The sequence below is a fragment of the Carassius gibelio genome, chromosome A13 (genome assembly GCF_023724105.1).
Source record: "Carassius gibelio isolate Cgi1373 ecotype wild population from Czech Republic chromosome A13, carGib1.2-hapl.c, whole genome shotgun sequence".
NCBI classification, from domain to species: domain Eukaryota; kingdom Metazoa; phylum Chordata; class Actinopteri; order Cypriniformes; family Cyprinidae; genus Carassius; species Carassius gibelio.
The window spans coordinates 24,402,648-24,414,520 of NC_068383.1; the positions used below are offsets into that span (position 1 = coordinate 24,402,648).

At 42.8% G+C, this 11,873-nt stretch overlaps 1 pseudogene; it reads right to left on the reverse strand.

Annotated features, from left to right (window-relative positions):
• Positions 1 to 1,415: 1,415 nt before the first annotated feature.
• LOC128026622 (uncharacterized) lies at positions 1,416 to 2,377 on the reverse strand (annotated as a pseudogene).
• Positions 2,378 to 11,873: the final 9,496 nt, after the last annotated feature.

The window sequence follows — 11,873 nt, forward strand, 5'->3', positions numbered from 1 at the left end:
TAAGAGTATTTTACAAAGTTTATGATTAGCTTGTTTTTAGTCAAAATGATGTAGTTTATTATTATTTACTAATAGGTTCACTTTAGAATTCTGTAAGTCCTGCAAAATTATCTGGTAATTCTTTATTAATTACTAATGGGTTCCCTATGTTTTCACTTTAGAATACTGTTTCAGATTCTAAGTAATTCTTCAGGAATTACCTGATAATTCTTTATTAATTATTAATGGGTTCCCAATATTTTCACTTTAGAATAGGCCTAATGTTTCAGGTTCAAAATAAGTCCTGTATAATTATTTGATAATTAAATATGAATTACTAATGGGTTCACTATGTTTTCACTTTAGAATACTGTTTCAAATTCTAAGTAATTATTGAGGAATTATATAATAATTTTTTTATTAATTACTAATGGGTTCCCAACATTTCCACTTTAGAATAGGCCTAATGTTTCAGGTTCAAAAGAAGTCCTGCAGAATTATTTGATAATTAATTATTAATAACTAAAGGGTTCCCTATGTTTTCACTTTAGAATACTGTTTCAGATTCTAGGTAATTCTTCAGGAAATATCTGATAATTCTTTATTAATTACTTATGGGTTCCCAATATTTTCACTTTAGAATAGGCCTAATGTTTCAGGTTCAAAATAAGTCCTGTATAATTATTTTATAATTCTTTATTAATTACAAATTGGATACCTGTATTTCCACTTTTCCTCAGGCTTTGCCTTACATACAGGAATTTAATTAATGGTAATGTGATATATGCTGATGAGGCACACATTCAGTACTGTATATAAAATATAAAAACTAAGGTAAATTATCACAAGGCACTTGAGTCATGGTGGGGTTCCTATTGGAAGCTGATTTTTTACAAAACACACTCACAAAACAATTTACTACACAGGTAAAACCTCTATAAAATGTATTGCATTTATTAATATTGCATTCTCATACTACTACTACTATTGCTAATAACATTTATATGAAAGGGTCACAATTCAATGTAATTGTGTAAAAATGTTAATTAGTAGTTACTTCATAGTTATTTTTCTTGAACCCTAACTAGTAGACAATTAATAGTAGTTCTTCAGGAGGTATGACAGAATAAATTAGTTATTGATTAGCTAACTGTTACTTAACATAATCATAAAATTATATGACATACTGATTAATTAACACATCTTCCTTAGTAGTTAGCAGTAGTGAGTTAAGTGTTAATGAATAATCACCTGTTAGTTCTTCAATAATTCCTTATTAGTTATGTAGTAAGTAATAAACAGTATTCTAAAGTGTTACCCAATCATCAATTATTTATAGCCTTTCTAGTGTTTTCAGAGCTGTGATTTCACTTTTTAGGTTTGGAAACATCTGAGTAATTTGACCACAATAGATCAGTGATCATATCTGAACCAGATTAAACTGATGATTCTGTGAAATCACATTTCCTCTTCCCTTTTTTGAGTGGTTTGCTGTGTGCATTAAACTCTGTCTCTTCAGTTAAAAAAAGGACTTCACATCTCAACTCTCTGTTGTGATCTTCATTCAGGAGTGTTGTAGTCAGGGTGATGATACAGTGATCTGATGAGGATGATATCTGATATCTGGAGTCTGATATATTCAGTTTAACACCAGCCTGATTCACCCAGAACAGACGAATCCTCTCAGAACTCATCCAATCATCACAAGAGACTCAAGCAAATGAATACAGCTGACAGAAGAGAGTCACAGAGAGACCTGCACTGATCCCAGTCTGTGAGGATGAGGTTGATGAAGAGACTGAAACACAAAAAAATCATGGAAGTTTAAAACAAGTATTTCCCCTTTTAAACTGATCACAAGATTGTAAAATTACCATGAAGAACATGTAGAAAAATACGAGCATCTGTTCCTTGTTGTGTCTCATTCACATATTGTCTGCAGCTGTAAGATCCATAATCTTCTTTTGAGATTTTGTTGATGTTCAGAGAGCAGTCAGACCCCAGACTCAGTCTCTCATGTCTCTCAATTTGTTTCATAAATACCCCTCTAGCAATCAGCTCAACTGCTGCTGAATGTCTGTTATAGTTCCATGTAGTTGAGTTGCAGTCAGGAAGAGCATTATTACAGGGCAGACGGACATCTTCACCAGAACTGATGAACACATGAGTCTCATTCACTCCACTGGTACCTGAAACACAACAATATTTGAATAAAAGATATGTTATTTATTAATAAATGAAAACATAATACTTAACATAACAAAAGGAAATGATTCAAATCAAATAATTTTTTTCTCACTTAATGCACACACTGTCCAGAATAAACTGTTTCTTTACCCGTGAGAAGTGAAGAAAGAACGATCAATATCAGAAGACAGAAATTACACTTATGAACCATTGTCTCTTTCTCCAAGTCTTTCTCATCATTATTTGCTCACTACTCTTTCTTTAAATACTATTATCCCCTCCTGTGGTTGTGAACTTCCTCTGATCTAACAAACTGGGCGTTTCAATTCTGCTTAAATTAGTACATACTGACACAATGTCAGTGCATGATGGAGTGCACATTTCACTTGTAAATTTTCATTCACATTCAAGTAGATTTCACTTCTAATATATTTTAATATATATAATATATTCAAAAAAAATTTTTATGCAATTTGTAGTACACTTACACTGTAATAGGAACAGTCCCTCAAGAGCAACCAATATAAGCTTCAGTAATTGTAACGGTAACAGTTTATGGTAACTTTCATTTATAAATAATTAACAAATATTATATAATGCTTAAAGGGTTCAACCAAAAATTCAAAATTATGTCATAAATAACTCACCCTCATCTCGTTCCAAACCTGTAAGACCTCCATTCATCTTCAGAACACAGTTTAAGATATTTTAGATTTAGTCCGAGAGCTCTCTGTCCCCCAATTGAAAACCTATGTACGGTATTGTCACGTTCGGTGATACAGGAAACAAGGAGAGATCCAAGTGCAGGTATGATGTTTATTTAAGGGCAAATTCAAAGGGGTAAAGAGTCCAGGCAGGGTCAAAACCAGAATATCCAAACAACATGAAAACAGATAAGAACACACGGCAAGGGCAAGACTACGGATAGCATGAAACATTAGACAAGGACTCCGTGACACATACTCAGACAGACCGGGTATAAATACACAGAAGGTAATGAGGGGACTGGAGACAGGTGTGGAATAATCAATTAACTCCAAAAAGGAGGAAGTTGACCAAATAAGGGAACAGACAGTTAATAAAGAGCCAGACACCGTGGGAAAGGAGGACACCTAATGGAAACCCAGGGAACACAATCCAGACACTGTGACAGGTATACTGTCCATGTCCAGAAAGATAAGAAAACATCATCAAAGTAGTCCATGTGACATCAGTCAGTTAGAATTTTTTGAAGCATCGAAAATACATTTTGGTCCAAAAATATCAAAAACTATGACTTTATTCAGCATTATCTTCTCTTCCGGGTCTGTTGTGAGCGCGTTCACTGCAGTGTAATGATATCCGGATCGCGAACAAATCATTCGATGTAACCGGATCTTCTTGAACCAGTTCACCAAATCGAAATGAATAGATTGAAATGGTTTGCGTCTGTAATGGTGAATAAGGGTGAGGAAGCAAGTGCAAGTCAATGAATAAGAATTTATTGACAGAGTCAGATACACGAAGATAATGGCGAGAACAATAGGTAATTGAGGCGATGTCTGACGGAGATCCAGGAAGTGGCGATGTCTGACGGTGATCCAGAAAGTGTTGGTGAGATGATGCAGCAGTAGAACGTGACACAGGAACTGAGATAAGCGGTCCATGGGGGTGAGTAGTAGAATCCGTGGTGGTGAAGAGTGGAAGGGGTTCCAGAGGTTAGATGATCCGGCGAAGAGAAGATACAGAGAATAACAGGAATGAGAAAGCAGGCAAATGAACGGGAGACTTCAAACAACGCTCTAAAAAACACAAGACGAAAGACAGGGCAATAAGTCGGGATCATGTAATGATTGGCAGCTGGTGTAGACTAACAAATAATGGAGATGCCCACATGAAACAATCAGTGCACATAAGAGACACACACAACACTCCACCCACATAGTTCAAAACCAACCGTGACAGTAACCTCCCCTCTAGGAACGCCCATCTATGAGTTGTGGCGGGGGCGGACTGGGGTAGGTGGATTAATAAGTGAATAAAACACAGGTTTAATTTTGGACACATGGAAGGCGGGATGAATCCTCCTGTACGCCAGAAGTAGTTTGTGGTGGACTGTCACCGGACTAATGATCTTGGTGACAGGGAACGGGCCAATAAATTTGGGAGCTAACTTATTAGAAATGGAACGGAGCAGAATGTTGGTGGTAGAAAGCCACACTTTTTGCAAGTTATGAGAGTACTCAACCATAGAGAGTTGTTGACTCCAGGATGAAAGATTCTTGGAGACTAAACATTGCAACGTTCTCTGCAAATATTGGTTGGCCCGCTCAGACTGACCGCTGCTCTGCGGATGATAACTGAATACAGACTAACTGTCGCTCCCAATAATTTACAAAACTCCCATCCAAAAGGACACAAATTGGGACCCCCTGTCAGAAACCACGTCTACCAGGAGGCCATGTAACCAAAAGACATGATCAATTACAGTAACCGCTGTCTCCTTGGCCGAGGGTAATTTGGGCAAGGTAATGAAATGTGCTGCCTTTGAGAATCGGTCGTAACAAAATCTAGAGCGATGTGGGACCAGGGTCTCGTTGGACCATAGCTTCTCCGGAACGAACAATCGATTAGGTAGGCACCCGGGTGGAGGCGTTACCCTTTCTAAAGCGGTCTTGACCTTTGATTCGACCTCCCATATGAGTGATGAGATGACTATTCTCTCAGGTAAAATACACTCCAGAGTCACCGGGTGTTCGGAAGGATCAAAAAGACCTGACAAGGAATTGGGTTTGATGTTCTTGGAACCCGGGCAGTACGATAAGAGAAAAATTAAAACGACTGAAAAAAGTGCCCACCGAGCCTGCCTGGAGTTGAGTCTTTTGGCAGTTCTAATATATAAAAAATTCTTATGATCGGTCCAGACAATGAAAGGTACCCCCGACCCCTCCAACCAATGACGCCACTCCTCCAATGCTAATTTGACAGCCAACAATTGTCAGAATCAGAATCAGAAAGAGCTTTATTGCCAAGTATGTTTGCGCATACAAGGAATTTGTTTTAGTGACATAAGCTTCCAGTACACAGAGACACCAACACACAGACAAAAAAAAAATATAAAAATAAAAAAAAAATAAAAAAATAAAATAAAAAAATATATTAAAAAAATGTAGCCAAATAAATAAGTGTATAAACAATTGTGCTATAAATGATAATGGGATAGGATTGAAAAAGATGCAGGGATGTACTAGGATGGAGGGGTAACAAATAAATATAAGGATGTTGCACTTTTGTTTGCATAAGCATAAGTGGGGAACATTTAACTGTTCATGAGGTAGATTGCCTGGGGGAAGAAACTGTTTTTGTGCCTTGCTGTTCTGGTATTTGCGGCTCTGAGACGCCGGCCAGATGGCAAAAGTTAAAAAATGGGGTGACTTGGATGTGAGGGATCCAGAGTGATTTTATGAGCCCTTTTCCTCACTCTGGATGTATACAGTTCTTGAAGGGTGGGCAGGGGAGCACCAATAATCCTTTCAGCAGTCCGAACAGTTCTCTGTAGTCTTTTGATGTCCGATTTTGTTGCTGAGCCAAACCAGACAGTTATAGAAGTACACAGTACAGACTCAATGACGGCTGAGTAGAACTGTTTCAGCAGCTCCTGTGGCAAGTTAAACTTCCTCAGCTGGCGAAGGAAATACAACCTTTGTTGGGCCTTTTTTACAATGGAGTCAATGTGATTGTCCCACTTCAGGTCCTGAGAGATGGTGGTTCCCAGGAATCTGAATGACTCCACTGCAGTCACAGGGCTGTTCATGATGGTGAGTGGGGAAAGTGCAGGGGGGTTTCTCCTGAAGTCCACGATCATCTCCACTGTTTTGAGCGTGTTCAGCTCCAGGTTGTTAAGACTGCACCAGACAGCCAGCTGCTCAACCTCTTGTCTGTAAGCAGACTCGTCACCGTCCTGGATGAGGCCGATGACTGTAGTGTCATCTGCAAACTTCAGGAGCTTGACAGAGGGGTCTTTAGAGGTGCAGTCGTTGGTGTAAAGGGAGAAGAGCAGAGGGGAGAGAACACATCCCTGAGGGGCGCCAGTTTGGTGGAGCAGCTGTTTGATGTGAATTTCCCCAGTCTCACTAACTGTTGCCTATCTGTCAGAAAGCTGGTGATCCACTGACAGATAGAGCTAGGTCAGTTTGGTCTGGAGGGTTGTTGGGATGATGGTGTTGAAAGCCGAACTAAAGTCCACAAACAGGATCCTCACATAAGTCCCTGTTTTGTCCAGATGTTGCAGGATGAAGTGCAATCCTATGTTGATTGCATCATCCACGGACCTGTTTGCTCGGTAAGCAAACTGCAGGGGGTCCAGTAAGGGTCCAGAGATGTCCTTCAGATAACCCAGAACCAGTTTTTCAAACGACTTCATGACGACAGACGTTAGAGCCACAGGTCTGTAGTCGTTAAGTCCTGTTATCTTGGGTTTCTTTGGGATGGGGATGATGGTGGAGCGTTTGAAGCAGGAAGGTACTTCACACAACTCCAGGGATCTGTTGAAGATCTGTGAAAAGATGGGGGCCAGCTGGTCAGCACAGATTTTCAGACAGGCTGGTGTAACACCATCTGGGCCTGGTGCTTTTCTTCTTTTGTTCTTCTTGAAGACCTGGCGCACATCATCTTCACAGATTTGAAGAGCAGTAGGTGTGGAACGGGGGATTGCAGGAGGTGTTAATGGTTGTGCAGGGAGATGGTCAGAATGGGTGTTGGGGGTTTCAAATCTGCAATAAAACTCATTCAGGTCGTTAGCAAGCCTCAGTGCAAGGGGATGGTGTCTTGTAGTTTGTGATGGCCCTCAGTCCTCTCCAAACTGAAGTTGAGTCGTTGGAAGAAAACTGGTCTTCTATGTCTGTTACCTATGTCATAAGTTTGGCAGGAGATAAACGATGGGAAAAGAATGTGCAAGGATGCATCTTGTCATCTGAGGCAGCTTGTTTGGAAAGAACGGCACCTACTCCCACCTCTGATGCATCGACCTCCACCATGAAAAAATTGGCAAACCCCAGAAACCGCTGTAGTGCCTTATGGGAATCTGGATTTGGCCAATCTATCACAGCCTTAACTTTGTCAGGATCCATACATATTTCCTCAGACGAGACGATGTAACCTCGGAAGGGAACAGACTGTGCATGAAATACGCATTTCTCCGCCTTGACAAAAAGCCAATTCTCTAGTTACGTCTGAAGAACTCATCTGAAGTTTTGCATGTGTTCCTGGAGAGACGAGGAAAAAATCTGAATGTCATCCAGGTAAACATATATGAAGTGATCTACCATGTCTCTCAACACGTCATTAAACAGTGCTTGGAAAAACACTGCCGAGTTGGAAAGCCCGAATGGTATCACCAAGTATTCAAAGTGCCCTCTAGGGGTGTTAAAAGTGGTTTTCCACTCATCCCCCTTCCTGATGTGGACCAAATGATAAACGTTACGTAAATCCAATTTTGTGAAGACGGATGCTCCCTGTAACCTGCCAAAGGCTGAAGACATCACCAGCAAAGGATACGCATTCTTTACCGTGATGTTGTTCAGCTCTCGGTAATCAATACAAGGTTGCAGAGAACCATCCTTCTTACCAACAACAAAAAATCCCGACGTGGCTGGAGAAGAGGAAGTGCGGATGAACCTCGATGCTAGAGAATCGGAAATATATTTCTCCATGTCCTCCCTCTCAGAAACAGAAAGAGAGTAAAGCTTGCCCTTAGGTGGGGACTTACCTGGAACTAACTCTATGGCACAGTCATAGGGACGATGCGGAGGGAGAGAAGCAGAGCAGGACTTACTGAACACTTCCTTCAGGTCCAGGTACTCTGCAGGCACGTTTGACAAAACTGTTGCCTCCTGAAAAATAGAAACATATACAGAAGGACAAGCAGAAACCAGACAAGACTCATTACAACATTCACCCCACGAGGTTATAGTGTTGGAGCCCCAATCCACTCGTGGGTTGTGTTTGACTAGCCAAGGGTGACCTAAGATGATGGGTGCCACGGGGGAGTCCATGAAGAAGAAGGGAAGGGTCTCGGTGTGGTTGCCAGAGGTGAGGAGAGTTATAGGTCCAATGGTGTAAGTGATGTAGGGAAGTTCCTGGTCATTGAATGCATTGACGGTGATCTGGTGTGAAAGGGGAGTGAGAGGGAGTCTCAGGTGTTGTGCAAGAGTGGTGTCCACGAAGTTACCTTCTGCTCCAGAGTCGGAAGGAGAGTTGATGATGTTGAAGACTTTCTGGCAGAGATCCCACCCAAATAGCAGCCTCAAGTTTACTACCAGGCTGACTCTTTTACCGGGCAGGAGAGTAGAAGATGTCCAGAGCCACCGCAGTACATACAAAGTCCACAGGACCTCTCTCTCTCTCTCTCTTACCAGTTCAGTCGAGCTCTACACACCTGCATGGGATCGTGATGGAAGACAGGACCGACCATGTTCTCTCTGCTCGAGTTGCCACTCTCAGGGTTGCCGGTAGACGTGTGGGACAGGAGTGTGCCCCCAGTCGTTCGATATGAGCATCCACGCAGAGTGCCAAGTAGATGAGCCTGTTGAGGCTGATTGGCAACTCGAGTAAATATCACAAGATCTCCTTGTGAACACGGTCGGCCAACCCATGCAGGAACATATCCCACTGTACATCCTCGTTCCACTTGCATGCGGCCGGCAATGAGCGGAACTTGATGGAGTAGTCCGCCATGGATTAAATCCCCTGTTTGAGGTCCACAATCTCTCGGGCCGCTTCCTTGCCGGCCACGGCCCGGTCGAAGACCTTCTTCATCTCCTCTGAGAGGGAGTGGAACGAGGCTCAGCATGGGTTTCGATTCTCACACACCGCCGTTCCCCACAGGGCTGCCCACCTGGAGAGCAGAGTCAGCACGAACCCCACCTTGGATTCCTCGGTCTCGAAGGTGCGAGGCTGCAGGGAGAAATGCATGAAACACTTGGTCAAGAATTTTCTGCAGTAGTTGGGCTCACTGGAGTAGTTCTCGGGAACAGGTAAGCGTGGTTCCGGACGATAGTTCAGTTCGGGGACAGCCCAGGGAACAGACAATGCGGGTGGCACAGCGGGAGTGGTCAGCTGTTGGATATTCTGGGTGAGTATGATCCAGCGAAGAGAAGATACAGAGAATAACAGGAACGAGAAACCAGGTATACGAACGAGAGACTTCAAACAACGCTCTAACAAACACAAGAAGAAAGACTGGGCAATAAGTAGGGATTGGGTAATGAATGGCAGCTGCTGTAGATGAACAATTAACGGAGACACCCACATGAAACAATCAGTGCTGACGAGAGATACACACAACACTCCACCCACATAGTGCAAAACTGAGGCCACGGTTTACCAACCGTGACAGTGTCTCCAATAAGCATTAATCCACAAATGACTTTAGCTGTTTACTTTTTAAATGTGGCTGACACTCCCATCCATCCATCCATCCATCATCTTCCGCTTATCCGGGGCCGGGTCGCGGGGGCAACAGTCTAAGCAGAGACGCCCAGACTTCCCTCTCCCTAGCCACTTCTTCCAGCTCTTCCGGGGGGACTCCGAGGCGTTCCCAGGCCAGCCGGGAGACATAGTCCCTCCAGCGTGTCCTAGGTCTTCCCCGGGGCCTCCTCCCGGTGAGACGTGCCTGGAACACCTCCCTGGGAAGGCGTCCAGGAGGCATCCGAAATAGATGCCCGAGCCACCTCAGCTGGCTCCTCTCGATGTGGAGGAGCAACGGCTCTACTCTGAGCTCCTCCCGAGTGACCGAGCTTCTCACCCTATCTCTAAGGGAGCGCCCAGCCACCCGACGGAGAAAGCTCATTTCGGCCGCCTGTATCCGGGATCTTGTCCTTTCGGTCATGACCCACAGCTCATGACCATAGGTGAGAGTAGGAACGTAGATTGACCGGTAAATCGAGAGCTTTGCCTTACAGCTCAGCTCCTTCTTCATCACGACAGACCGGTACAGCGACTGCATTACTGCAGAAGCTGCACCGATCCGTCTGTCAATCTCACGTTCCATCCTTCCCTCACTCGTGAACAAGACTCCAAGATACCTGAACTCCTCCACTTGAGGCAGGAACTCTCCACCAACCTGAAGTGGGCTGACACTCCCTAGTTATAATAAACCAATATCCTAGAGTAATTCATTCACTCAAACAGTACACTGACTGAACTGCTGTGAAGAGAGAACTTACGATGAACACCGAGCGAATCCAGATAACAAACAAAAGATTGACTCGTTCTCGAGTCAAGAACCGTTTGTGTCAGATGCGTCAGATTGGAGAACCAAGGAGCTGATGATACAGCACATGTGTTGTATGTTTCAGCTTGAAGCAGAATGACACACAGCGCATCTGAACTGAACTGGTTCCTTTGGTGATTGTTTCTGAACTGATTCTGTGCTAATGTCATGAGCGCAGGAATCAAGGGCAATCATCGCAAATTATGTCATTACCTCGAGTGCAAATGTACAAGTGAACCGTTTCCTTCAACCGGTTTATTGAATCGAACTGTCCAAAAGAAATCGAGCATCGTGTTAGTTCAATCAGGCCATGTTAGTCACGCTTGCATCAGCTGACAGTCAGCTGTTCCTGACGTGTACCAATCCAGTCTTGACACCTATCACATGCGATCAGTTTAAATTCCCATTCTTCAGTGTCTCTTCCATTGCATCGCTGCTTGCAAATAACTGATCGCAATACGCAGCTAGAACATGTAATCACTTTAAGGACACACCGATAAGGCCATGAGAACAGGGTTAAATGAGAACAGCATTCTCGTGTAAGCATTTCAATGGGGGTTCGCTGTATTGGCATCGAAATCTCAATATCACTGGTGTTTATTTCTAAGTTTGATGTCACATTAACTGTGTGAGTGTTTCAGATGCACACAGCTTCAAAAGCACGCATTTATCGCTGTATGGCTTCTATACATAGGCTTCAAAGTACGTGATTTTGTTTTACATGTATTTTATTTTTTCATTCAGATTTAAAGATTCGGTGGACTGTTTACATGAGATGTTATCTAATCTGATAAGGTGTTTACATGTCATCGTAGGCCACTTGCTATGTCCCAAAATCGAAAGCACATGCAAATTACCAGAGAAGAAGAAGAGAAGAATAAATGCCAACAGTTGCATTAATATTTTTAATAACAGACTAATACACCAGTGGTGTAGTCAGGGCCATACGCAAGTATACCCACTTGTTTTGTTGCATTGCAAAGTCTGTAATTTACTATCATTAATCATTTCCCTTTAATGGTGTACCATACAGTTATGTGAAACTAGTGATTCTTTGTTGTAATTGGTGCATTATCAGTTCTGTCATTTCACATTTCCTCGCCCATAATCTACTGAGTGCACGTGTCTGCTACAGCGAGACAACTCTGCTCAAATGCCATCGGAAGCACAGGGACTTTTCTGGACCAGTTGAGTTGAGAGCTGATCGCCGAAGCAAGGAAAACCTCCCCAACATTAGGCACTGTTTCTAAATTACACCAAACTGCCAAAAAGTGTGAAGTGGCGCTACACACTGCATCGGCCAGCTGTATGCAAGAGCAGAGTCTCCCGCACAGCGCTGCATTTGTGCAACAATGTAAATTGATAATCTGCTTCATCCATTTCAGATGTGACACAGAAAAGTGACGCAGATAGTGCTTGCAACGAGCTATAACACAACATTTACAAATGGGTTTAT